This window comes from Mytilus edulis, chromosome 4 (assembly GCF_963676685.1).
Source record: "Mytilus edulis chromosome 4, xbMytEdul2.2, whole genome shotgun sequence".
NCBI classification, from domain to species: Eukaryota; Metazoa; Mollusca; class Bivalvia; order Mytilida; family Mytilidae; genus Mytilus; species Mytilus edulis.
Genome location: NC_092347.1, coordinates 51,104,507 through 51,115,325, shown reverse-complemented (window position 1 = coordinate 51,115,325; position 10,819 = coordinate 51,104,507). Strand labels below are relative to the sequence as shown.

At 32.4% G+C, this 10,819-nt stretch overlaps 1 long non-coding RNA gene across 1 annotated transcript; it reads right to left on the bottom strand.

Moving 5' to 3' along the window:
* Positions 1–1,563: 1,563 nt before the first annotated feature.
* Positions 1,564–10,393, bottom strand: LOC139519923 (uncharacterized). Its single transcript, XR_011663756.1, has 3 exons — positions 4,524–10,393; positions 2,701–2,835; positions 1,564–1,839 (listed from the first exon to the last, which is right to left on the bottom strand). It is a non-coding gene; the product is annotated as an uncharacterized lncRNA (long non-coding RNA).
* Between the last annotated feature and the right edge of the window lie 426 nt (positions 10,394–10,819).

Sequence of the window (10,819 nt, the reverse complement as noted above, 5' to 3'; positions counted from 1 at the left end):
ATATATTATCAACTACTATTCTATACAAAGAAAGATAACTCAAATTGAAAATTAATTGTTATTGCACAATATTATGCAATTAGATATTTCTTGCTATTGTGCAATTGAAAATTTCTTGCTATACTTGATATGGAATCCTGATTTGGACCAACTTGAAAACTGGGCCCATAATCAAAAATCAAAGTACATATTTAGATAAAGCATATCAAATAAGCCCAAGAATTTAATTTTTGTTAAAATCAAACTTAGTTTAATTTTGGACCCTTTGGACCTTAAATTTGAAAACTGGACCAAAAATTAAGAATCTACATACACAGTTAGATTTGGCATATCAAAGAACCCATTTATTCAATTTTTGATGAAATCAAACAAAGTTTAATTTTGGACCCCCATTTGGACCAACTTGAAAACTAGGCCAATAATTAAAAATCTAAGTACATTTTTAAATTCAGTATATCAAAGAACCCCAAGGATTCAATTTTTGTTAAAATCAAACTAAGTTTAATTTTGGACTCTTTGGACCTTAATGTAGACCAATTTGAAAACGGGACCAAAAATTAAGAATCTACATACATAGTTAGATTCGGCATATCAAAGAACCCCAATTATTCAATTTTTGATGAAATCACACAAAGTTCAATTTTGGACCCTTTGGGCCCCTTATTCCTAAACTGTTAGGACCAAAACTCCCAAAATCAAACCCAACCTTCCTTTTATGGTCATAAACCTTGTGTTTAAATTTCATAGATTTCTATTTACTTATACTAAAGTTATGGTGCAAAAACAAAAAATAATGCTTATTTGGGCCCCTTTTTGGCCCCAAATTCATAAACTGTTGCGACCTCAACTCCAAAAATCAATCCCAACCTTCCTTTTGTGGTCATAAACCTTGTGTTAAAATTTCATTGATTTTTATTTACTTATACTAAAGTTATTGTGCGAAAACCAAAAATAATGCTTATTTGGGCCCTTTTTTGGCCCTTAATTCCTAAACTGTTGGAAAAAAAACTCCCAAAATCAATTACAACCTTCCTTTTGTGGTCATAAACCTTGTGTCAAAATTTCAAAGATTTCTATTCACTTAAACTAAAGTTATAGTGCGAAAACCAAGAAAATGCTTATTTGGGCCCTTTTTTGGCCCTTAATTCCTAAACTGTTGGAAAAAAAACTCCCAAAATCAATTACAACCTTCCTTTTGTGGTCATAAACCTTGTGTCAAAATTTCAAAGATTTCTATTCACTTAAACTAAAGTTATAGTGCGAAAACCAAGAAAATGCTTATTTGGGCCCTTTTTGGCCCCTAATTCCTAAAATGTTGGGACAAAAACTCCCAAAATCAATCCCAACCTTCCTTTTGTGGTCATAAACCTTGTTTTAAATTTCATTGATTTCTATTCACTTTTACTAAAGTTAGAGTGCGAAAACTAAAAGTATTCGGAAGACGACGACGACGCCAACGTGATAGCAATATACGACCAAAAAATTAAAATTTTTGCGGTCGTATAAAAATTGGTGAGTGAATTAAATGGTATTTTAGCAAGTAGAAATATAGAATTCATACCTGAGCTGAAAATATATGCACATGTGTGAAGTTTTTGATGCATCCCTGTTCTTTAAAAATTGACAAGGAAATGTGCTAGTTCAATTGCCTCTCTTTGCAAACCAGTCGGTTTGACCCTCCCTATATTTTCTTGACAACATCTTCATTGCCAAATCACAGGTCACTAATACTTGTCCATCTTTCAAATCTCGTACAAGATCTAACCTTGCATCTTTTTGGTTTCGTGATCTCATTAAATGGGCTTTCCAGTCTGTAATGCTATCACCAGCTGACTCAACCTAATGGAAGATTAATAAATAAAAAGTTGTAATACTTTAAGCACATTTCACTATGTGCATATTAAAGAAAAGGACACAGAAGGATTCATGACAATATTGTGTTTTGATGTCGGTGATGCATTTGTAGATCTTACTTTACTGAATAATCTTGCTGCTTACAATTATCTTTACCTATAATGAACTTGGCCCAGAAGTGACAGTGGAAAATTTAAATTATTAAAAATTTACTATAAAGAGCAATAACTCCATAAGGGGTCAATTGACCACTTTGGTCATATTGACTTATTTGTAGCTCTTACTTTCATTGACATTTATCACTGTTTACAGTTTATCTCTATCTATAATAATATTCAAGATAATAACCAAATATGGCAAAATTTTCCTCAAAATTACCAATTCAGGGGCAGCAACCCAACAACCCTTTTCATCTGAAAATTTCAGGGCAGATAGATTTTGACCTGATAAACAATTTCACCCCATGTCAGATTTGCTCTAAATGCTTTGGTTTCAGAGTATAAGCCAAAATCTACATTTTACCCCTATGTTCTATTTTTAGCCATGGCGGCCATCTTGGTTAGTTGGCCAGGTCACCAGAAACATTTTTTAAACTAGATACCCCAATGATAATTGTGGCCAAGTTTGGTTAAATTTGGCCCAGTAGTTTCAGAGAAGATTTTTGTAAAAGTTTACAGACGCTGGATGTCGACGGACGATGGACGCCAAGTGATGAGAAAAGCTCACTTGACCTAAAAAAAAAAAGGAAAACCTCTCTCAATGAAATGGCATTCTAAATCATAACAACATAATTATGCAATCATGTTTTAATTAATTATTTTACAGTAGGAAAAACATGTATAGTACCTGAAAAAGTACTGCATCTTTGTTCTCCTAATTCTAAACCAGGTGCTCCGCAGGGCACAGCTTTATACGACGGCAGAGGTCGAACCCTGAACAGTCGGGGCAAGTATGTACACAACATTCAAGCTTGATACAGCTCTGAAATTGGATTGTTATAAAATTTTTGACACAAAATAAATGTCAAGATCTTACAAATCTATTGTGCAATATTGTGCAATTTGAAGTATTTGAAGTATTAAGGGGGCTCGCGGGGCTAAATGACTTTTTTTTATTTAATATAGGATTTCTCTATATTTTTCTATAAATGAACTTTATCTTATACTTAATAGAAAAATGAAATAAAAAAATGAGGTCACCGTTCATTTACGCTCACAATCTGCTTTCGAAAGAAGCATACATTTTTGTTAATGTCCTTTTTTTCTGTTGAACTAATAGGAGAAATAGCGGTAATATCGAAATAAAAAAAGAACTAAATTACAGAAATCGCTAAAATCTTACAATTATTTAGTTAATGTTCAGCTTATTCGAAAACAACAATAAAAAATATAGGTCACCGATGAGTTAAAAAAGATATTTTAATTTTATTGCCAAAAAATGGCATTTTTGCACCAAAGGGAGATAATTTGGAGCTTTTTAAGTGATATCTACATTTTAAAAGTCCTCTGGGGACAACACGAATTGATTTTTTGGAATGATTTTTGTACCACATGATAAAGTAACAACTACTTAAGGTAATGAATAAAATCTGTAATGAAAAATTAATGTTTAATTTTTTTCTAAAAATCTTATACCCGCGAACCTCCTTAAGAAGTATTTATCTTATAAAGGGATAAATAATTTATTTTATAAAATTAATACAATGTATCTCATAACAAGAATGTGTCTACAGTACACGGATGCCCCACTCGCACTATCATTTTTTATGTTAAGTGGACCGTGAAATTGGAATAAAATTAGAATGATCTTATCAAAGGGAACATGTATACTAAGTTTCAAGTTGATTGGACTTCTACTTTATCAAAAACTACCTTGACCAAAAACTTTAACCTGAAATTTGCACTATCATTTTCTATGTTCAGTGAACCGTAAAATTGGGGTCAAAACTATAATTTGGCATTTAAATTAGAAAGATCATATCATAGGGCACATGTATACTAAGCTTCAAGTTGATTGGACTTCAACTTCATCAAAAACTACCTTGACCAAAAACTTTAACCTGAAATTTGCACTATCATTTTCTATGTTCAGTGAACCGTAAAATTGGGGTCAAAACTATAATTTGGCATTTAAATTAGAAAGATCATATCATGAGGCACATGTATACTAAGTTTCAAGTTGATTGGACTTCAACTTCATCAAAAACTACCTTGACCAAAAACTTTAACCTGAAGCGGGACAGACGGACGAACGAACGGACAAACGAACAGACGGACGGACGGACGGACATACCAGAAAACATAATGCCCCTCTACTATCGTAGGTGGGGCATAAAAACTATATTAATTGAGATATATGAATTTTATAAATCATATACAAGATATCCTACATATTATACGAGATATCTTACATATTATATGAGATATCTTACATATTATATGGTATATCTTACATATTATATGGTATATCTTTTATATCATATGAGATATCATAAAGTTGAAATAGAAAGAACAATGGCTTGCCATAAATAAATCTTAGTTCAATATGAAGTTATGAGAAACATATTGCCCATGTTCTGATTTATTAGCCATTCAAGCTTTTTTCCACAAATTTCCAATATCATTGTTCTAAATATTCTGGTTTATATGTGCATACTCTATATATATTACCTTAAAGTCTGACTTTAGATAGCTTTTACCACTACTTTAGAAGACATGAAATCATCTCTTTCTTTCTCTCATCAGTGGTCTCTAATTTTTCTGTTTTCCAGGTCTAGGAAAGATATTCCCCTTTCAGCCACATAGTAGTCTAATCCCTCTGTACATTTTCATACAGATGCAGAACAATCATTTAAAATCTTGTATAATGTTGAGGTACCTGTAAAATGAGTCAGAGGTGTAAATTTATCTCAAAAATCCAATTTTAAGTTGGAGGAAGATAAAATTTATGTTCATGTGGTTATCATATAGCGGTCAACTAAATATTTTCATGAGGTTATCATATAGAGGTACAACTTAATTTTCATCTTGTGTCGTTATATCTCTGATTAGTAAAATTAAAACATTTGCAAATTTCGAAAAATATGGTCTAAATTATCCAATTTTCAGGGGTAATCACCATGCATGATTATCTCTTCATATTGTCTTGTATTCATTAAAGAATTATACACCTAGTATTCCATTTTAGCCACAAAATAATTTTTTTACATGTAGAAGTTCAAATAATAATTTTTACCCGGTGAGCTAAGACCAATTGTAACAGTTAATATTCTATTATACCTAATGGTTTGATATCTTCTGTTTCACAATATTGTATGTACTGGGTTAGGCCAATTAAAATTAATTGATAGATTTTCTTCCCTGCCCACCCCAATTTTTTTTATTTTAAAAAATTTACGATTTCTGGACTTTTTTCATGTCCGTTACCAGTAACCATTGATCATACTTTCGTTTCATTCAAACCTTCCTGTGTCCAATTTCGGTTTTGTATTTCTTCGAGTAATCTTACGAAAATGATTAAGTCGACATATTCTGCTGGTTAAAGATGACAACATCATCTACCAAGGAAAGAGATTGATCACGAGAAGGGCATGAAATATTTGGGTTACAAGTAAAAGGCTGTGTCCAAGAACGCAATTTGCAGTATGTGACAAATGATTAGATATTAGATTAGATTATTCTTTTTATTTATACAATGACTTTATGTCAGGAAATTTGGACTATGTCTGATTTCCAAAGCGCAAGTATCGTGGAACAAATTGGTACAAAAAACATGACTGGATTAAAGAAATTGACACAAGCACGAACTTGTTAGATTTATGACTGTATATTGAGCCTGAGACTACTATGCTCCCCCTTACTATAACAGTCTCAGATTGAGCTAAAAAAAAAGTCAACAAACATTATTATCATAGCAAGACCTTAGATTTACACATGGCTGTTGTTTTTTTTGTTGACAGCAATCACCCTCTGTCTCAATACAACTTCTTTTTGGTTAAGTTTATGTTTAACATCATAATCATATTTGGATCTTGCTTTAAGTTAAAACACAAACAGTGTTGAAAGTAATAGGGTTTGTGTTTCAATTTTATTCTGTACTATTTAACACTTGTGTTGCATACATTTGTACCAATTAATAAAAGTTTATGGCGACTACAAACCATCGCTTAGAAAGAAAAATAAATTATAAGTAGGTATATTCCAACTGTTTTTATCTGCACTAGCACCTGTACATATGATTTTCACAGAGCACATTTTGAATGACATAACTTTAATTTTAACACATTCCTGTGATGTGTCAACCGACTCTTTACGGATTACCCATCCGGCCATGTAGATGTAGAACTGAAGACAGCATTTCTCCACTTTTTTTTATGTTTACTATATATAGTATACTGTGGTTGCAAATCAGAGATATTTATTTAAAAGTTTGAAAATCCTGTACATGTAAAATAAAATTGAGAATGGAAATGGGGAATGTGTCAAAGAGACAACAACCCGACCATAGAGCAGAAGGTCACCAACAGGTCTTCAATGCAGCGAGAAATTCCAGCACCCGGAGGCATCCTTCAGCTGGCCCCTAATCAAATATATATACTAGTTCAGTGATAATGAACGCCATACTATATCATACTAAACTACAAATTGTACACAAGAAACTAAAAGTTAAAATAATACAAGACTAACAAAGGCCAGAGGCTCCTGACTTGGGACAGGCGCAAAACATGACATGCAAGTTAATTTTACACTTGCTTATGCCCCCGTGGTATGAAGAACTTGTCACAATATGGTTAACAACAATAGTAACACAAGTATTAGCCTTTCAAAAAAGGGCTAGCCGTCTCTTAGCTGATGAAAATGGAAAGTTTTCTCGCTTTGTAGATTAGTTCATTTAGAATAGCCACGTGCATCAATCAACAAATTTTACCTCACACATTATGAAGTAGTATATATCGTTTAACGTTGTTGTTTACGAAACTCCAAAAGAATCGACCATTTATAGATAAAAGTTACCTGTGTACCAATATCATGAATATGCATGATTACTAATGACCATGCAAAATCTAATTGCTAAAATAGAGAGAACAAATCCAATACTCTACAGGACTGAAGGACATTTACTAGGTTTGGATTGTCCTAACCAATCAATAAACTTTGATTATTCACATCTTGTAATATCTTCCAATCAGGTAGTAAGAAGCATTCACGCACTGACTGTCCATTGTTCAATTCTTAATATCGTCTCTGAGGAGACAATAAAAAGATATTTTCATTTGACCAAATAGGTCAGAATTCCAAACTTTTCCATCCAGGTAAAACATTTTAACGTTGCAGACGACTCAAATTTTTCCATTGCAGTTACCACCCCTCAATTTAAGAATCAACTAAGCTCGATGAAATATTTATACTCCATCATTAAATCTCCAACCGATTCACTCAAATGTAATTCTTAGAGAAAGATACTGGCAATGTCTTTTACAGATATATAAAAACATTTTATCATTAATGTATTGTCATGCATATTTACTTTTATTTATGCTGAACATTAGTTAAATTTAATTCTTTACAAATTTTATTACGTCAAGCAATAGGTGTAAGAATATTTCGCGCCAAAACAAGAAAATAACCTGCATCCATCAGTGTTTTATTGTTATCTTTCTGACATTTCATTTAAATTGCGTTTAATACTAAATAAAGTGCAATCAATCTATTATTTTACAATTTTACAATAGTTGTGTTTCTGTTTGTTGGTTTGCCGATCAGTATAGTCATAGTTAAATAGACATATAAACATTGCATGGTCATCATTTAACTTAAGTCTGTAAGTCAAAAGATGACTCAACTCTCCCTGTTATAATTTTTCCACAATTTTTGATAACCCCATAATATAAAGGGCATTTGCTTTCCTTGAACACAACGCCACCCCCTCTCCACCCCTTTTTCCTCCAATTTTGCTCAAAACTCATACTCATAGTCCAAAGGCTGTTTTCTGATTTTGGTATTTTGACATTTTAATCATTATTTTCATATTGAACACATTTAACCATTCTGATTCAGCTTTCATATATTTGCATCTTAAATAAATACAGGCAACAGTAGTATACTGCTGTTCAAACTCATAAATCCATGGACAAAAAACAAAATCGGGGTAACAAACTAAAACTGAGGGAAACGCATTAATATAAGAGGAGAACAACGACACAACACTACAATGTAACACACACAGAAACGGACCAAGCATCAGACAAAATCCCACGAGAATAACAAATATAACATCAAAACCAAATACATGAATTTTGGATAGACAAGTACCGTGACACGTCTTATCGCAATGTGAATTTACATGCAAAAATAAGAGAAAACAAACGACGCAACATTAAAATGTAACACACACAGAAACGAACTATAATATAACAATGGCCATATTCCTGACTTGGTACAGGACATCTTTAAACGAAAAAATGGTGGGTTGAACCTGGTTTTGTGATGAGGTGTTATATTATGTTTTCCTATGCACCATATTTATATTTGTCTGCCATAATTACTGCAATACTGTACATCACACAGGTTCCCATAATATTTTGACATAACAATACAAATTATCTGATGCCATAGGTTTGTTTTGTATTCAGTGTCGAGTTAATAAAATTGAGAATGGAAATGGGGAATGTGTCAAAGAGACAACAACCCGACCAAATAAAAAACAACAGCAGAGGGTCACCAACAGGTCTTCAATGTAGCGAGAAATTCCCGCACCCGGAGGCGTCCTTCAGCTGGCCCCTAAACAAATATATACTAGTCCAGTGATAATGAACGTCATACTAATTTCTGAATTGTACACAAGAAACTAAAATTAAAATAATACAAGACTAACAAAGGCCAGAGGCTCCTGACTTGGGACAGGCGCAAAAATGCGGCGGGGTTACACATGTTTGTGAGATCTCAACCCTCCCCCTATACCTCTAACCAATGTAGAAAAGTAAACGCATAACAATACGCACATTAAAATTCAGTTCAAGAGAAGTCCGAGTCCGATGTCAGAAGATGTAACAAAAGAAAATAAACAAAATGACAATAATACATAAATAACAACAGACTACTAGCAGTTAACTGACATGCCACTTAGAGTGGTTTGAAAAAGGAACAAATTCAAAACCAATCTTAATATAGTTAACATTAATAATTTATTTTACTGTTTAAACACAACATCAACCTAAAATTCTATTTGGTCTATCCTGTTTAACACATGACATTTCCGCAGGAACTGAATTTTTCCATTGACATCACAAAAACCAATAAGGAAATGTGGGTTATTGTAGAAATTGATAATGTAGAAAGGTCACGCTGATCGATTCAAGAGTGACGCATATTTGACGTGCAATGCAATTTGTGTGAGACTTTACATTTGGACGTCAAATATTTCGAAATTTATCTGATTCAAATTAGTTATTGGGTATCAAATTCAAATTACAGCATTATGTTGATTGAAGACCCCAAAAATATGTGCAATGTTAATAATGCTGCAAACTTAAACAACCTACTGCAACTGATTTATCTTAAAACTGTTGAGCAGAAATATATATATTTGATCTTATTTCAGTCCTTATACAGTTGTACCACTATCATGACTATCAATCTTATGAAAATAATCACCATGTCTTTTTTTTTAAATACATGTAGATCTTATCAATATAAATTGTATCGCATTATGAATAGGTTACATAAATGTACATATAAAAAAGGAGATGTGGTATGATTGCCAACGAGACAACTCTCTACAAGAGACCAAATGACAGAGAGACTAACAACTAAAGGTCACTGTACAGACTTCAACTATGAGTAAAGCCAATATCTTACACATAGTCAGCTATAAATGTTCGTTTACAGTGGATTATGCAGTATGCCGCTATGGGGTTTTCTCATTGTAGGAGGCTGTATGGTGGTCTATAATTGCTTACATCTAATTTATTTGAACTTTGGCGAATAGCTGTTACTCACATCCCACGTTGTCAGATATTACATGTAGAGCAATCAGTCCAATGCAAAACTGAATGTACAATTAAAGGTCACTGTACAGCCTTCAACTATGAGCAAAGCCACATTGTCAGATATTACATGACCAGCAATCAGTCCAATGCAAAACTGAATGTAATTGAAAGACATCTGGAGGTCAGTATACAGTCTCAAATAATAGTCAAAATAGAGTAAATGATTAAAAAGAATTATTAGTAAAAACTGGATGTTGGATGTCAATGTGAGTCTTATAGATATGTATATATATTATTGATTCAGTTTACTTTCTAGCTCATCTACATCCAAGCATCATGCAAGGAATTGTCATTACTTAAAACCATTAAATATTTTATAATTTGAGAAAAAATTTTGACATCTAAATGAAACATTTTACTAATGGCACTGGGAATTCGAAGATCAACCACAAAGACACATAAGTAGTCCATGCATGCATGTTCTCATATACCATATTTCATATGAAATAAAATGAAAAAGATAAAATCATCCCATCTGCCCCATTTTTTTTTTTAAATCTGGATGAAAATCTACTACCGGTAATTAATTTTAGTTGGCCTTATCAGTGAAGATGGTGCTAAGCTTCTTATGAGGTTTGGGACTTAACAATCTCTCCTAGAGAAAGTTTCATGGTCTTTGTATCGTAAGGCAAATCCTTTATAATATTAGATGAAAGTATGTAATCAATAAAATGTTCCAGTTTTTCATTATCTACCCTGTTCCTAGATTTTTTCTGCTGTACAACTGCCTTACTACATCCGACACTAGATATCAACATCTGTCTAATTTAAATTCTAAATTTTCAAATTTTCAAGATTATCTGATGAAATGAAATTTATTTGGATTCTTTCATCTGAAGATTTGTTTGTTACTTCAAACTTATCTAATTTTTTGCATTCCCTTTTTGAAAAACAAAAGAAAATCATAGAAAATATCAT